Raw genomic sequence first — 18,025 nt, 5'->3', positions numbered from 1 at the left:
GATTCTACGAAAATATTTTACTATTAAAAAGCAGCAAAGAACACTTAATAAAAATTGTTGTTTTGATATGAGTTAAACAGGACAGTTTTGTGAAGGACATGGCTGAAGTTGTTGTTATTAGCGGTGTGTTATTTTGGTGTGTTATTGCCGATACTGATACCGATACTTTTATCCTATAAAGGTAACTTATGCAGGGCAGTGTAGAGCAGTGTGCCATGACTTATGAAATGAATCATCATTAATTTGCAAATTCTGGTCACGTTTTAATGACCACTAAATCACTGATTTTTACTTTCCACGATAATTAGTTGACGTGCTGTCATGACGTGCTGGCTAGTCACAGGAGCACGTTCAGTGAGAGATTGAGATTACCAAAAAGCACCACTGAACAACACAGGAAATCATTCCTGCCGTGGCCATGTCCCTGTACAACTCCTCCATCTAAAACACTGTAAAAGCTGCAATAGTTACAGCCTTTTGTACATACTCTATAGTAAAATAGCAAACGACAGCGTTCACAGGTTAGAGTAAAATGTCAATCATATATATTCGACCTCTGTAATATTCTTTGTCAGTATTCTTGATATTTATAATTTGTATATATTAGTGCTATTTCTTAAATTTGTAAACTCTGTAACATATTGTATTATTTAATTAGTTTAGTCTGTTACTGTTACTGTCTTGGAGAAACTGTAACCCACATAAATTCCTTAGGGATTAATTAAATATTCTGATTCTGATACCACAACAAAACACACCTTGTTGTTTAAACTTCTGTTATTTAGATACACCATTGGCTATAAATGAAGTAGATGTAGATCTTTTCTATTCTTTTCTATTCGATCACTATTATCGATCCAATACCAATACCGGTGTTGGTATCGGTGTTATCAATATTTGGTTTAGTTTGCCTACCTGTAGTTGTAGTATCTGTTTTTATGAAAATGTTGAAAATATATATATATATATATATATATATATATATATATATATATATATATATATACACACACATACACATATATTGTATCTTTAGATACATATATATAATTCACTCATTTATTTCTATAGACTGATGATGATGATTGTGGCTGTGATTTCTAAGCTCTGACATTGAAGTTGTGCTCCTTTTATACTATGAAATTATTGCACTATGTTTTGTATTGTATTGCGCTATTAAAGCATCAAAGTCCAGGTACCAGGTAAGCTGTTAGTGGTTTTAATATGACTTAAAGTAGCACAGTTTAGTGAAGGACATGACCTAAATTGTGATACTGTAGTATCTGTTTTTTAATAGAAAATGTTAAAGTGCATATTCAGTGTATATATATTTTTATTTTCTAAATCTTTGGATATCATATGCTCTTTTTTGCCATAATTTTTATTAACAAAAAGGATGAGAAGAAACCAAAGTCAGTTTTACGTTCCCACATCAATGAGTCAAAATATGACCAGTGATTTGAATTAATTTTCCTATCTGACTCGTCATATGGGGGAATATCCTTTTAATAGATCTGCTTTTCAGTAATGAGAAACATATCAAAAGAGATCTAAGCTTACTTTTATGTTTTTGGTAGCGCTTAGGAAATGTTTAAATACAACTTAATTAATTCCCACAGTCAAAGTCTCTTTTCATTACTTACCCTCACAGGAAGGTCACAGAAGAGGAAAGCACTGTAGCAGAGCAGGTGTTTGCCAACCTGAACACTCAAACCCTCAAACACTTGATTCAAAGTCTGCTTTTCCCTCTCCACAACTGTGTGTGCGTCTGCTTTTTTCAATCCCTTTCCCTTCACGTTAAGACTAAAAGAAGGTCCAGAGGAAATAAGGACGGTGAGTTGTAAAGGGTGTAGTACAAGCTTGGCACTTTGTTCTCCACAGCTGAGGCTCCGTCCTGCTTTCAGTGGACTATTCCCAGATCAGATTTCTCACCGCACTTTATCGTCCAACTAAGAATAGTAAGAAACTTTTCTTCCGCAGTAAGTTTCTTTTCAAGTGAAATGGTATAACATTTAAACTAATTCAAAACTTGAAAAAAAAAAAATCATAATTAACTTGACCAGTTAGTTCAAATACAGCTTTCATGTTCTTATGTGGACAAATTAATCCAAGACTTCAGAGGAAGAATCATTCAGTAGGGAATTTATCTTAACTCATATCTTGATCTGATTTTTTTTCTCACATTGATGTCATCAAATTAAAATTTGATTTCGAAGGAAATCAAGATTAATTTAATTTAATTTATTTATTTATTGCTTGGTTGTGATTCCAGATTTTCTTTTTAACCCCAAATTTCATTTATGTCTTAAATGACAATTAAGAATCAAAGACGTTCTGTGTTGGCCTGGAAGGAATGTCAGTCAAAGACATTTCCAGCAGCAGTTCAGTAAAAGTTGAGACAATGACAGCTGAGCCAATTATGAAAATGATTTGGGCTTAATAAATGAGATTTCAATCTGAGTCATCGTTCAATGTCAGCAGATAAAGTCTGTCTGTATCACAAAGTGTGATATGTAAAGATTCAAGTGTTTGTCATTGTAACTCGTGCTGCCATTATTCTCATAAGGGTTGTTCTACGCTGTTTAATATTTGTGATTGCACTTTTATCGTCCAATAGGAACTTAAAGTCCTTTTGAATCATTGTTAATGATCATTTTAAATCATTTTGCATGTAAAGTTGCCAATTACCACACATCAGCCTTTTGTCTGGGTATCTGAAATTGAGAATGGTAGCTCCTGTAGGACTGGTACTGATGCTAGAATTTCCAGTTGTAACTGAACAGTGTTAAAATGTTGTTATTTATGTGTATTTTGTTAGACATTTGGTGATTCTGAGATGGGGGATATTTGGTGTTTTATGCAGATGAATAAGACTTTTGAAGTTTGGTTATTTTTTGAACATTATAAGGTAGAATGTCCTATTTCTTTAAACAAATGTAAATTATAAGTTAATAAGTTATTTAATCAAAGTAACAAAACAGTTATTCAGCAGTGTTAAGTGTGTTTTACATGAAACTGTAGTATACGCAAATCTACGAAGACACACATTAAAATCTAAAATAACACTGAAATAAAAATAACAAAAGGATATGGATACAATGTCCTTTCTGGCTCACTGGATAAATATCTGGAACACAATTTCATATATAAAAACCAAAAAGGTAAATGCATTTGCAAAGAAGCAAATGGTGGCTGTGGTTTAATTGATAGGCTAGGAGGGGGATAGGGGGTATTCATGAGTATTTTTTAGTTATCTATGCAACTTTATAACTTGGCATTGTTATATATTTAGGGGTCGTAGTGATTGTTGATAAACTTGTAGGAATATTTCAAATGTACAGCGCCGTATCATTTGATACAATCACAGGCATGTTATACCATTTGTATTAATAATTCTTTAGCTGTTACACAACAGTTATGAATGCCACATAGAAAAGTCTCTCTTTTTTGTATGAAATAGTGATGCATTCTTATTCTCAAGCTGTTTTGCTGGATTAACGACACTGATCAGAAATGACAGTGTTTCCTTTAAATAGTTTAAATCACTTTCTTTCCTGCTATACTTCATATTTTTGTAACCTCACCTTAAAATCCGTTTCTGGCCAGTAAAACTGGGGCTGGTGAGCGGGGAGATAGAGCAAGTAGTACAAGCTAGGCATTTTGTTCACTACACCTGAGTCTCCGTCCTGCTTTCAGGCTATTCCCAGGCCAGGCCTGCCTACTGCGCTGCTCTCCCCTGCCTGCCTATGATTTGTGGAGCCCACTGGGGAAGAAGCTAGCTCTCCCATAGGTTAAAATCTGCAAACAATGAGTCCTGTGTTCGTGACGGATGGCCTACATCCCTCCCCATTTGTCTGCGCTTTATCCCCCATCTCAGAATCAATTGTTGAACTCCAAAGTTTGCTTAACATGCACTCCCTGCTAGGCCAGGGGGGAGAAAAAGGAGTGAGGGAGATAAAGATAGAGGCAATAGTGAGAAAAGGAAAAAGAAAGAGATCAAAGTTGTCCCGAAGTAGAAGAGTGGATGAGAGGGACTTTCAGTATGACTTTCAGGGTCCTAATTAGGGACAGGACAGCGAGCTACCTCTCTCTGTGACATTTAGCTGGACATACTTGATAAATGTCACACTGCTGGATACAGCCACGACAAATGGATGCATCAACAACGGCTTAATAACCTTTACTGATAGTCCTGCCAGGAATTCAAATTCTTTATCTGCTCTCCCTTGCATCCCCAAAACACTGGCCCCTAATAATCAGCATTGTGTACAGAGGATGGGGGTGGATCACTCGCGCGTGTGTGTGTGTGTGTGTATTTGCTCGCATACGTTAAGCCAAATCAAGTGTACAAGGAGGCTGTCGGCATGCACTCTCGCATTGCATCAGTGTGCGTGGCCGCGTGTGTTTGGGCATAGCTCTGTGTCAGTGCCAAATTATCTTGGCCCCGTATCTTGGCCAGGATAGCGGCAGCGAGAGGGAGACCTTTGTAACTAATCAGAGAAAATGGAGAGCTGTAGACCTCCCTTGTATCTTTCTAAGCTTGTATCTCTAGACATGGAGAAGCCAACTGATTTAATCAGCTCCCAAGACAGTAACAATCGGAAAAGAAGAAGCAGAAGATTGTGCCATTTCTCAGTAATAAGATCATTCAGGAAATAAATGGCATTCACGGATGCGCACAGAAATTCATATTAAAATCACTGAAATGTTATTTAAATGGGGCAAACAATGCTATTGGGACTAAAAAGCTAATTCCTCAGAGGTGGTTAAGAACTGATAACAAATGAGCCCGTCAGACTTTGCTTCATTTTTAATGAAACTGGCATGTCAGTTGTTACTGGATCTGTTTCGGTCCCATTTGGAACTTCTAATTGGCCTCTGATTACAAGTGACGTTCCAGCGAGTAGCGGGGCAGGTTTGATAAACTCTGAGTGTTTATGAGATGCCCAGGCCAGTTGTGAGTTGTGACAAATACATGACACATTTAGGGTGAAACACAAGAAGGTGCGTTTCGTCGTTTGGCCCGCTCTCTCAGAGAGGAGCAGCAGCTCGAAGTTCTTGTAAGAAGTTAGCAACTTTTACAAAAAGAAACACTTTGTTGTGGCTTTGTATCATTTTGCTTTTTGCTTAGGACAGTGATTATTTTTAAAAGAAGAACCCCCAAATGGACACACTAAAGCTTCTTGTCTTTTGAAGTCTCTCTTTGATATGGAAAATATGTACAGTACAATCAGTTTATGGTTTGGTCTGCTTATGCAAAAAATAGTATATATCTGATTAAATTATCCATCTAAATATACACTCCTTGGTTTGTTTCAGAGACTCTTTTATCTGTGAAAAACACTATGCTGTCCCTGGACTCAGGCGCTTGAGTGATTACGACTGGTATGTTCGAATGAATTTGCTACCGCTTTGCAGCACGTGCACTCGTGTACAGGGCATTCACATGTGCTGGATTTGTGTGTGTGTATACCTGTATGCATGTGTGTAGCATGTTTCAGGCGTAGCTGCTGTGTGGTGGCTAATTGTCTCTCCTGAGGAATAATTATGTGACAAAAGCAAAATGTAATGGTGCCTTGGCCACAAAAAAAAAGAAAAAGATATATGTAGTGTCTTGTGTGTGGTTCAGCGGAGAGTGCCATTTGTTTGCCAGTGGTACGGACTGGAGCAGAGGACGTAGCGGAGGCCGTACATTTGGAGGCCAAAACCTGGAGATGGTGCAACGATTAATTACGGCTAATTAGATGTATCCGTTATATTTACTGGGGCAACAATAAATCAGATGGTTGTGCTATTTTCGTCCTAAAAGACTTGTAACTAACACCCAGCCAACGTGCATGTGTGTGTGAATATTCTTATGAGGGTGTCTTTGTGTTTATGCACTGTTTTTCTGTTGTTGTTGTTTTTTACCCTGTGTGTGTAAACTGCTATTTACTATGCTTTCCAGGTGTTCAGAGCTGGGTCGCCACAGACTCCCTCCTCTTAGATTAATAATCCATTAGTAATCCATTTCACTAATGAGCACTCAGTGGAGAGAGGGGACCAAGGGGGACACAGAGACAGTCAAGGGAAGCCAAGTGCATAATTAATGTCTCAGCCAATCACATGCGCTATTACAGTCGCTCCCTACTGAAGTGAGATGTCACCTGTCCAATAAAATGTGTTTGTCTTTAAATATATATTTAAAGACACAGGATATTCAAATTGCACAAAATTTTGCACATGATGACCTTTTTTAAAACTGTACTTTTATCAGTAAACATCAGTGATCCGGGTGGTCTAAATATCTTTTATAAAAGAAAGAAAAGAAAGAGAAGAAAAGAAACGAAAGAGCGACAACCACATGCTAAGAGGTGGGTGGTCTAAATATCGATAGTGCTGACACCAATGCTGGTATTAGTGTTGGATCGATACTAATGCAATAGGGTTGATAATTTGATTCTGTCCTTTAAGTTCAGTATGTAGCCCACTGAATTGTGTTGGGGGAAATTTAAAAAATATACCTCAAACATGTGCTATGAAAAATGTCTGAACCGTTTTGTGTTGAATGTCACGTCTATTATATTTAGAGGTTTTAGCACATTCAAACAACAGAAGCTGGCCCAAAGTGTTTTAGAAACACGAACAAAATACCCAGTTTCAAAATAGATGAAAAGCTGAACTAAATGTTGTGGAAAGTAAAAATCACAATAAAAACTCAAACGCAAGTCCTGCTGGTAACTAACTGAGAGTACAGAGGTGTCGCTAAAAAAAACAAAACAAAACCATACAGCAAGACAGCAAACTGCTGGTGGTGCATGTCTCAATTTTGCAACCTTGCACAGATGCAGTTTCCACCACAGCCAGGTTAAAGACACAAGTGTATGATTATATTGTTTTTTTGTTTTTGTTTTCTTGACCAAAGTTTTAATGATATATCAGCATAGAAGCTTAGATGTTCCCAGATTATACAGATGGAGACGTTGCAACAGTTTGAAAAGATGAGACTTTCTGGGAAAACAACGTACACAGTTGTGGCAAAGTCTTTGATGGCATGCAACATAACCAGTGCACGTGCCATTACTTGAAGGCTAGTGGCACTGCATTTGAGAAAACGACACCAAGGTCCTGTTAAAGAAGCAAAATTTGGTTTGTCTAAATAATATAGTTTTTAATTCAACTTTTAGAAAATTAATAAACAGATCAACTGATACAAGGACGCTTTCATTTTTCTCAGAGAGTAATATTAAGCTGATACTATAGATACCAAAACAATAATAACTGCAAGCTTGTTCATACTATTGAAACATACACTGAGCCATTTAAAGCGTTAGCAGGACTGGATAAAGTTACTTTTAAAAGTACCATGCTATTCTGCAGGATTACTATTATTCAAAATTAATTCATATAATCTGTTATGTTACTTATTGAGGGGGGTGGGGGGCTTGCTAGGGTGGTTTTGCATTTAAACTACAATAAACACCTCTTTGGATTTAGCTTGTGGATGTCAGTGACATTGTCCAGGGGGTGTGTGTGTGATCAAATTAACAACAAATTTAGTTTGTGACAAGTTACATAAAACACTGGCTTTCATCAACCCAGTTAAAAAGCTTAACCTCAGCACCAAATGTGTTACAAAGTGATGGCAATGAGTAATAATTTGCAGAATTTATCCTTTAATTATAGCAAAAAATAAAGATGGCTAACTACGTAAAAGGCCGTGATATTATAGTTTGCAGCAGTATAAAAAAAGTAGTAATATTTTGAATTCCTACTTACACAAGCCAATCCCATTACAGTACCAAGAATTTATGATAATTTCTTTGGAGGGATTAATGTTGATATCAGCTCTGCCTTAAAAGTCAGCGTGAAAGGAGAAAATTTAGAAGTGACTTTTTAACAATTCTCAGGCTCAGCTCAAGGTATGCAGACTTGATAAGTTTCTGTCTGTCACAGTGTGATGGGCAAAGCGCTGTTGTGTGCTTTTTAATATAGTTCCGGTGGGGTTTGTGGTACCTAAAAGCTGTTACAAGGTCTGGCACATCAGAATGAGCCGGTAAACACAGAAAATTCCTCACAGCCACCACCAATCCAGCACGACTACACCAATCTAGATCCTGTGTTTCAAGCCTAAACAGAAGATTTCCCCAGGCTTCACCTGGCATCCCTGCGGATCCTCTGTCTCCTGTTTAGCAGTCAGAACATGATGGAGCATGACAAAAGAGGCCGTTAAAAATTGAACGCCGTAAGTGGGAAAATGTGGAAGGCGGGTCTATTGTTACCTCCACCCACATGCCTGGGTGAAATCTGACACCCTCTTTTCCTCTCTACATCGCCTCTCTCCTTTTCTCCTGGCCATCCCCAAGGGAAGCCCAGTATCCCATTCATTCGATTGCCCTACATGATGGATGTGCAGTGTGAGGAATGGGCTGTCCCGGGGGCCGTGGCGTCGTTTCTGGGTTAAACAGGATCCTATATCAAACCCATCTATACCTTCACAAGGAGGAAGCCTGTTTACTGGGGCGGGAAAGCAGCGCAATCCATTTCTTGTGGTTGCAACAAAAACTTAGTCCCAGCTTAAGACAAACGTGGTGATAAATGTGTACTGTGGTTGGGAAAGCTTTAAAGCATAGGAGCAACACTCAGGTTTTACATCCATGCTAATAGAATTTTAATTGAATCAAATAAAAACCTGAAATAACAAGGACTCATAGCATTCGGTGAGTGATCAAGATCACTTGTTGGAATGTCAGTGTACTCAGTATGTTTATATCTATTAAGCACACTTGGTGTCTCACAATGATACTAGATCATGTTGGTATTTTTATAACTTTACAACCAGTGACACTACATGCCCATATGGTCCCGTCTTGCGAATTAAAAACGTACACCTGCTACTTCCTTTTTGACTCTAGTGAGGCTCATAATGATCAAAATGAACATCTTGGGTGATGTTTATAAAACTGTCATTTTAGTCTTTTAATAGTTCCAGATATGGTGGTGTCCTATTTTTTCATAATTTAGAACTCAGATAATATGTAACTAGTATGATCACAGTAAGCAGATATTAGTCTCTAGTCCCACTTGGAAGATAAAAAGTTTAAAAAAAAATGTTGGCAGTAAACTTTCCAGATGGTTAAGACTTTTACAACTTGTTAAAGGCGGGCAACATTTCAAATCCGTTTGCATATAAACTGTATTACCAGGCAACAATAGTAGGACTTTGACAAAAAATGAACACAGACTTGGCAGACTCTGTGATGGATTACACATCCCAAATAGATTTCAACTGTCATTTAGTCGATTTTCATATTGTACAAAACTAAATGCAAACTAACTGCTTCCTGGAACAATGGGGGATTTTATGCGTGCATCCAGAAAGTCTAAACCAAAAAAAAGCACAGTTTGCAGATTTTATTGTATAGAATTTGTCATTCTACTAGATGTTGCAACCTTTTAAGTGCAATTTTTAAGTTTTTCCTATGCAAAATAGTTTGGTTAAAGTTTTATTTAAAGCTCTAAGATTCTGTTTGGGTCTAGCACAGAGTAGCAGCAGTCGTTCTTGTTTACTAATGCACACTTTATTCTAGAACCAATTTAAAAGGTTATTTAGCTTGGACAAAAGGTTGACATATATTTTATTTACTGGCAGATTTAGGACTGATGAAGCGGCCTGCTTTTTAACAGAAAGAATGTGTTGTGTAATTCTTATGCGCTCTAATTGATAGGCCATCTGTAATTCCACTAGGTGCCGTGTCGTTGCAAAATGAAACCAATTGTTTAGTGAAATGACTGTTGGTGTTTCTCTCAATTGAAACCCCACTAATTAAATGAGAGAAGAATACAGTCCCAGCCTTGATACCCAGCGGCTGTGAACCCCCTCCCCCCTCCGTTATTAACACATTTTTCAATAACTTATGTAAACCAAAATGGAAATTGAGTCATGTTATGCAAGTTATGAGTGTATATATTATCTTTTAAAGATCTTTTCAAATCTTTTTATATCCTGGAGCAGCCAGGGAAATAAACTTAGGAATCACTTCTTTCAAGACCCCCTCAACAATGGTAGCCCAGGGATTCTCTTTATATAATAAGGTAGCGTATAATATTATTTGAATACTTGAGATAATTCAGTACACACAGTGAGCGCTGCCTGTATGTATCTGCCTTCCTTTGGATATCTCAGCTGCCGAGGGAGTGCGCCCGCTGTTGTCTGTGTATGTGTGCATCCTGGCGGACGCGCATAAAAAGTAGTCGCGCGTGTGCTCATGTGTGAGTCGCTGTGGCATGTTTCCTAGAGATAAGACTGCAGTGCCTGGCCCTCTGCAGCCCTCACCCCAGGCAAGCAGTGATTAGAGGAATCTCTCATTCTCTGCGGGGCACCCCTCTGCAGTCACAGCCAGCAGCGTGACTCCCTTAATGTTCACACCGCGGTACAAAGGACCTGTGGTTGGTGATATTATCTCGCTTGAAAATATGATTTGGAGCAACTCCTCTACTGTTAGTAAAGTATTAGGAACATACAATGAGCTTGCCATGAAGACCTGGTGTCTCTGGGAGGATAAGCAATGCAGGTTATGTTCAAAATTAGCCTCCATACAAGCTGTCTTGGTGTCTTTTAAAACAACTGTGGCTCTGTGCCTTGTTATCTCACTTATATAAGGGATGCAGTAAGAAGTTTAGGTGATATTCCTCCAGATTGCATGTTAAATCTAAGCTAATGTGGTGTGGGCTCACCTGCGCACTGTGGGAAGATCAGGAGTCAATTAGTGGGATTGGTGGGCAGTCTCAGCCAAGTGGTCTGAGCCGGTGACAGTTTGTGGTGGACCACCACACCACGGGAGCCAGGTGAGGAGCAGGGGAGCCTAAATGAAATGCTAATACAGGCCACAGAAGTCAGGGCTCTCTAATTGGAACACAGCTGCTGCAGGGACCAAGTATCCCGTGAAGCGCCGCAGAGGCAGAGAAAGCAGCAGGTCACTGTGATCAGGTCAGGTTCTCTCTCTGTGTGTTGCTCAAAATACTTGGCCTAAAATGGCTTGTGGGAACCTCAGAAAGGGAAACACTGAACAAAAAACAAAGTCACTTAAACTTGGGATTGTAGTACACATATATATATATATATATGCTACAAATGATATGTACTATCAGCGAAGAGAATAAGTGAATTTCCCAAACATTCTAATTATTATCAATGATCTCAGTTGAAGATGTCAAAACAATGTGTGAAGAGCTTCACAGACTTTTGTTACTTGTGCACAACACAAAGCACATTTCTCAATCTTTGTTAGGCTCCAAAATATGTCAGAATCACTTCATTGTGTAAGACATCACATGCAGAACACTTCATCTAACTGTCAAAATCAAAAGCATGACATTTTATAGACTTACTGCAAGTGAGAGGATTACATTGCTGGGCAAATGTTTCGAGCCACCCCCTCATTTGTTTCAAAAATGCATTTTCAAATTATTCAGTTTGAAAATAATTATACAAATTTTTAAATTATTCCATAACATGCAACTGTTTCAGTTAGATTGTTTGTAATTTTATTTAATTGTTTATAATTTTTTGCGTGTGTGTGTGTGTGTGTGTGTGTGTTGTTGTTGTTGCCTGTGTTTAAATGTATAATTTTTGTAACTGTGAGACACTTGTTGCTGCCTATCTTGGTCAGGTCTCCCTTAAGCCTTTCCCACACAGTGATCCCTACATTGGACAGCTATTCAAAGGCTGTTTTCTTGTATTTGTGTCAGTGTTGATGGTATACTTGCACATAAACACTACATTGGACACCGATGTGTCACTCCATACCCAGCCACCCACTGGTCGTTTTATGTTACTATAGATGCATGACGTGTTTCATTGTAACTATTGTTATTTCACCCTGTCATGCATGAATTATGACAAACTCAATCAGGATTTTTTCCCTAAGTATTTTTTATTTATCTTTTCACGTCTAAATAGTAATATTGAATAAAAATACTTAAGAAAAAAAAATCCTGATTGAGTTTGTCATAATTCATGCATGACAGGGTTAAAAAAGAGGTTTTTAATCTCAATGGGATCTTCCTGGTTAAATAAAAGTTAAATAATTTTTTAAAATTAAGATTATGTGAAAGCGAGCAAAAAACTATTAAGCTAGCTATAGGGTACTAGGATACTACTAATAGTTCTAATATTTAGCTCTAAAGCCATCTTGTTAATTTTTTAGACAGATTATATTACATATATTAACACTGGTTAGCCAAAAGAGTCTCAAAAATGTGTTACTGTATTAAATTTTTTTTAGGGAAAAATACCTCATCACAGACACAAATTCTGTATTTTATTATTATTTTTGATTTCTTTTTAACAGCAAAATGATGCTATTTTAAAATCAACAGGGCTGCTTCCATCAAAGATAAGAGCCCAAATGGGATTTCACTCTAAACAGGAGTGAAAGTGCTGTCTTACACCAGTCTACTCAAACACGGGTGAAAGCTATTCAGCATACTTTTACTGAATTAAAAAAATGACCATATTCAGTTACCAATATTTATTATTTTAGGTCAATTTTAACTTACAACACTTTAAAACACAGTGGAGGCTCTATCATGTTTTAGGTTTGCATTTCAGCCAGTGATGTTGGGGAGCTTGCCAAAAATGATGAAATTATGGACACATAAAAGTCATCATGCAATAACATCTGGAAAGAGTCTGGCAGCAGCTTAATTTTTCACTATGACAATGATCTGAAACACTCTGACAATCCAGTAAAACCATACTTGAATGAAAAAAAAGCACTTGAATTGGAAAATTATCAGTCATGGATTGGCCTCCCCAGGGCCCAGAACTCAACATTATTGAAGGAGTGTGGGATCATCTTGGCAGACAACAGAACAAAAGGCAGCCAACATCCAAAGAAGAACTTTGAGCTTTCAAGAAGCCCAAAGAACTATTCCTGAAGACTACTTAAAAAAAATGAGAAAAAAGCTTGGCTAAGAAACTTCAGGCTGTGTTGAAGAATAAAGGTGGTCATACCAAATATTGACTTTGAAGCTTGCTAGAATGGCACAAACTCTTTTTTTGGTATGCAGGCATAAGGCAGTACTGTGTGCACTGTTTCACACTTTATACAGTTTTTAAATGGCATTTTGGTTTTTTTTGCTTACTGTATAGTATTATTTTATGTGATCATTGCATCAAAAGACATGTTTTGTGTTCTTTTCCTTTAAAAAGTAGAACATTTTGAACCATCTGAGTATTCACTTTGACACATAATATCAGTCAGTTATCCTCAGAATATTGGGAGTCTACTACAGCAGTTCTTCAGTGGCTAAAGGACAAGACTGTGGTTTGTGTCAGAACTTTATTTTTATGTTAACGTTTTGGGAGAGCTTTAGCATTTTGTGCCTCACCTATATTGTGTGTCTGTATTTGTGACCTTTGCTGGGAACTGTATTTTCAAAAATATTGCGGGAGATGTGCTACTTCAGTTGAGAATAACTGCTCACCAATGTTCTGATTTATTTACCATTTAATTCAAGATCAGTTCTCATGCTTCCTGCATTTTCGTTTTTGTGTGTTTGTGCATGCCAATCAAGCCACAGTTTTGCCTTTTTTAACTTTGATCTTTTAACAGCAATTGGTATCCACCCTACACCCTCTCCATATCCACTCGCACATTTCTTTGTAGGATCATGTGGAACATATGGAATTAACTGTCATTCTTAAAAAAACTAGAAAGGGAATGGGTTATAAAGGACCCCAACATCCAATCTACATTTATTCAGACTACCACACATCTTGCATGTGCAGCGCATGTTATATACAGAAGGCAGAATCTGTGGATTGTTGTCTGTAACTTCAGAGCTTTTACCAGTGACAGATATTTGAGTCTTACAGAATGTAGCCTTTAGGTCTTTTTTTGTGTCTAGCGCAGCAATTGCAGACAGAAAAAAAAAAGAATTTATGCATAATTATGATCACAAGTTGCAGAACTTTTTATTGAGAGGAAGTAGTTATTTGTTCACTGTACTTTACATGACCCTGTTCTACATTTTTTTGTGCATTTTTTATTACTTTTGTTATGAATGCCAATAATAAAGACCAGGAAGAAAGAAGCGCATAAAGGCAGTTTGGAGCCTTTGGAAATGCTCTAAATTCCTGAAACACATTAGGTGCTTTTTAGAACAAGTGATGGACATGACCTGAATACATCCATGTAATAGCAGCATGAACTGCCACTGATGCTGATAAATAAGAGAATGGTGATAAGGCATGCCAGTGTATTTAATGACAAAGCTCAGTTATACTGGAGTGAAAACAGGACAGCAACCTCCTTGTCACTAGGAAACAGAGTAATGTTGCATGTAGTTGTGGTGACCAGCAATACCCTCAACCTCTGAGCGACCATTTTTCATCACCATTAGATTGCAAAGGTTGCCTGGTGGGAGGCAACCTGTCTTAAAACAGTCACATTCAGGCTCAGACTGACTGCAATCACTCTCAGACAGATTTGCAGGGTTTGTAAATAATAACTGTCTTATTTATAAACACCTACAATATGTCAACATATAACAATCAATCTGAGTTTGTTTGCATCGATAAACTCATGTTTCTTTGCAATAGGAGGACTCAGCTGGTTGTTTTCTGGTTATATTCTTGTATAAAAGCAAGGCTGCTGGCTGCCTATGTCATTTTACAGTTAAATCATTGACCTGCAGCACCCACGTCATCATTTCTGATATTTTATTTCAGATCTATGAGGTTCTGGCTGCACAATATTTAATGAGAAATTCTCTGCATGCAGACAGCAACCAATTTTCAACAGATTTCCAATGATTACTCACATCACACACCACAACTAGACCCCATTCAATTGCAAACGATAGCAGACTCACTGTCTGTTATTGCCAGGTTATATCCAGGTTTTGATCCACCAAACTTGCTTTGAAGATGGCAACTGACTACAAGTGGTTTTAAACCTGATCTCCATCTTCGAAACAACCATTTTATAGGAACCAAGACTTTGCATACGGTCACAACAATTTCAGTCCCGCTGCGGTCTCAAACCACTGCATTCCCTTTCGTGACTGTAGCATAAGAGATTGTTGAGTGTAATGGAGTTATCCTCAAGTCAATGTAGGGACCAGATTGGAATTGGACATACTTTTTTTCCTGTTTCCTTTTTGGTTTTGGTTTAATCAGAAAGTCATGAGAGTGGAAACCGTCCTCATATTAAACTCAGCAAACATGTGAATATGTACATCAAACCTTTAAGCCAAATATTCTTTTCTGGAGGGGTTTTCAGTCTATACTGCTTCAGCTTAGAAGTGACAGGTTATTAGCAAATTTTTATGAGATATTGCAGTGTAACTTTTTAAAGTAATCTGTCTCATGGGGGATGAGCCAAAACAGACAGATGTGCTGGGCAAATTTCAAAAGATTTATACCAAAGGGGGAAAAAAACAACACTGTCCTCCTTTTTAGGTTGTGACTTTGCAGCACACACTCCAATTTGTATTCTCCTCTGCTCTGAAGAGACATTCTTGGAAGAGAGGATGTTACTGAATCACAAGCCCAGCTTGAGCATTTTGACAGCTTCTTAAAACTTTTCTTAGATTTTAAGCTTCTTTCTTATTATAAGTACTGATGTCAATGCAGCATAGCATGAGATAAGTTCAGCTGAACACATGATTAACTCAAAATATAGTGCATTGTATTTAAGCTTTTCAACAGGACACTGTAAGTCAGTTGAGATGAAGAAACAGAAGGAAGAAAAAAATCATAATAAAAAGAATTTAATGAAAGAGGAAACGTGGAGAGCGAGATGGTCCACGCGCTGTCTTCTCCATATTCCATGGCTTCCTCTCTTCTCTTAAAAATAGAAAGGGAATTTTTCTCAGAATAATGGATAAGCTCATTGCAAGCTCCTGCCTCAGAAGTCTGCCCGGTTTATAAAGCTGCGAGACGATTGACATGAAACACCCAAGAATGAACCTCAGGTGGCGAGGTGTTAGGCGAGCCTTTTAAAGCCATCGCCTGTAATAATGAGGCCATCTCCCATTGTCACGTTAGCTTAGCCCCACAGACAGGGAGACACAGAAAATTCATTCTTTAGATTATTTGCTCTGTTTGAAATTAATAAAGCGCTCCCATTTTTTTATAACACCTAGCACACGCCCACTTTGCTTCAGAGACATCACGTCAGCCATGAAGCCTGGAGTGAGACTAATGTGGAAGCACAAGAACGCCTACAAGACTCACAGTTGTCTCCTGCCTTGAGCTATTCCTTCTGATTCAAATTCAGGGTCTCTTGTGGGGAAGAATTGTAGCTTTTCACAGGAAATCATGCCTGAAATTTTTAAACACAAAAAGGTTCTTTGATTTTGGTAAAAGAAAAAAAAGAAAGAAAAAAAAAAGAAGCTAAATCATGATGTCATGCTGTGGGATAAACAGTGTAGGGAACGCATGTCATCCCTCGCTCATTTCCACTATCATGAACCATTCTATAGAATCTGTCCCTCGCTGTCCTTTTTCAGTCAACTAAATAATTTCAGTGTCTTCTCTCTTGTCAGCATTGATCAGCGGCTTACCTCTCCTATACCCCTCGTCTGGATCTCTGTATGTGGGGCACTAAAACACGCGTCAGGGGTTGAAAGATATAAAGCCGATTCTTTCCAAGTGATGTCAGAGGACTGTATCCAAACCGTCTGGCAGAGTACACTAATATCCCCGTGCTGAGCAGCGCGGAGCTATTGAGCGCGACCATGCGCATCGGTTTCACTCCAGTGCACTCAATGAGCCAAACCCACGGAACTGATGGGCAATGGGAGGGAAAGAGGGGAGACGAAAGGAGTGTGAATGATTTGCTGCTCTTGCTAATGCACATTATTCATCATATAAACATAAAGTTTCTTTGAAAGAAAAGCAGGGGGAGATTTGGCTTTGCTCGCCGATTCTCAGTCCTGGATGGGAATTGCGAAGCTTTGCTGTCGAAGTAGCCAGCTGCAGCTGGATCGCCTCTACCTGCAGGAATTTGTTCATTACTGGCCACACAAACCTCCTATCTAAAGGTGTTCTCTTCCCCACAAACCCATTCTCTGGCTTTGAAAAACCATAAAAGTGTGTGTGAATCATCAGCCCCCAGTGACATTTGATGGACTGTTGGATTAAAGCCGCTGCAAGTGTCTGGAGGGACAAAGTAGAAATAGCAGGAGTGAGAAGCCAGTGTACCCAGTCATGATGCAATGTTCTCTCTCCTGCCACATTAACATCAGCTTGACTTACATGCAGTAAAAATGCAGCGCTGCAGCTTTCATTAGCACACTGAGCAAAGATTATGGCTCAGTGCAGAGCTATGAATTATGCAAGGGCTATGCACTGTGGTGCAGTTTACAGCGCCCCCCCCCCAATTTTCCTTGTTCATCTTAACATTAGGAACACACCCACTGAGTATTGTTCAAGCACACGCACAATGAATGCACAAGCATGCAAATTAAGCAAACAGGCTGCCACACAAATGCGAATGGGGTCATAATTTAGTTCTGAAAAGTGCAATAAAAGCAGTCACTGGTTCACACTCGATCCTAAAACAAGAACTGCTCAGTCATGCTGTGAACTCTGACTCCTACTATATGGACTGTAGAATCTGGTTAGGTAGGCACGAAGACAGACATTTGGTCAACTTTTGGTTACTTTGCCTCTGATCAGTCATCTTTTATTCAGCTGGGTTAACAATAGTGTTCAGTTAATATTTAGAAATTGCAACAAATTTTCTACATAGACCCAAATCTTTCGGGATTCAAAATTTTACTGCCAATCTTTTTTTGTGGCAATGTGAGGCCCGTTCCCTGTAGATAAAGCAGAAAAAAATGGAGTGGTACTTGTATAACACTTTTCTACTCTAACTGAAAACTTTTTTTTTCTATAAAACTCATTCACCCAATCATGAAAACATCCCCTCATTGCTTTTTATTCTGTGCCTAAACACTTTTTGTAACACTGATACAAATACATCAGGGTAAGTGCCAAGGATACTTGAACACCCAACATGGAGGAGCTGGC

This window comes from Oreochromis aureus, linkage group 17 (assembly GCF_013358895.1).
Source record: "Oreochromis aureus strain Israel breed Guangdong linkage group 17, ZZ_aureus, whole genome shotgun sequence".
NCBI classification, from domain to species: Eukaryota; Metazoa; Chordata; class Actinopteri; order Cichliformes; family Cichlidae; genus Oreochromis; species Oreochromis aureus.
Note: the sequence above shows the minus strand (reverse complement) of the source record.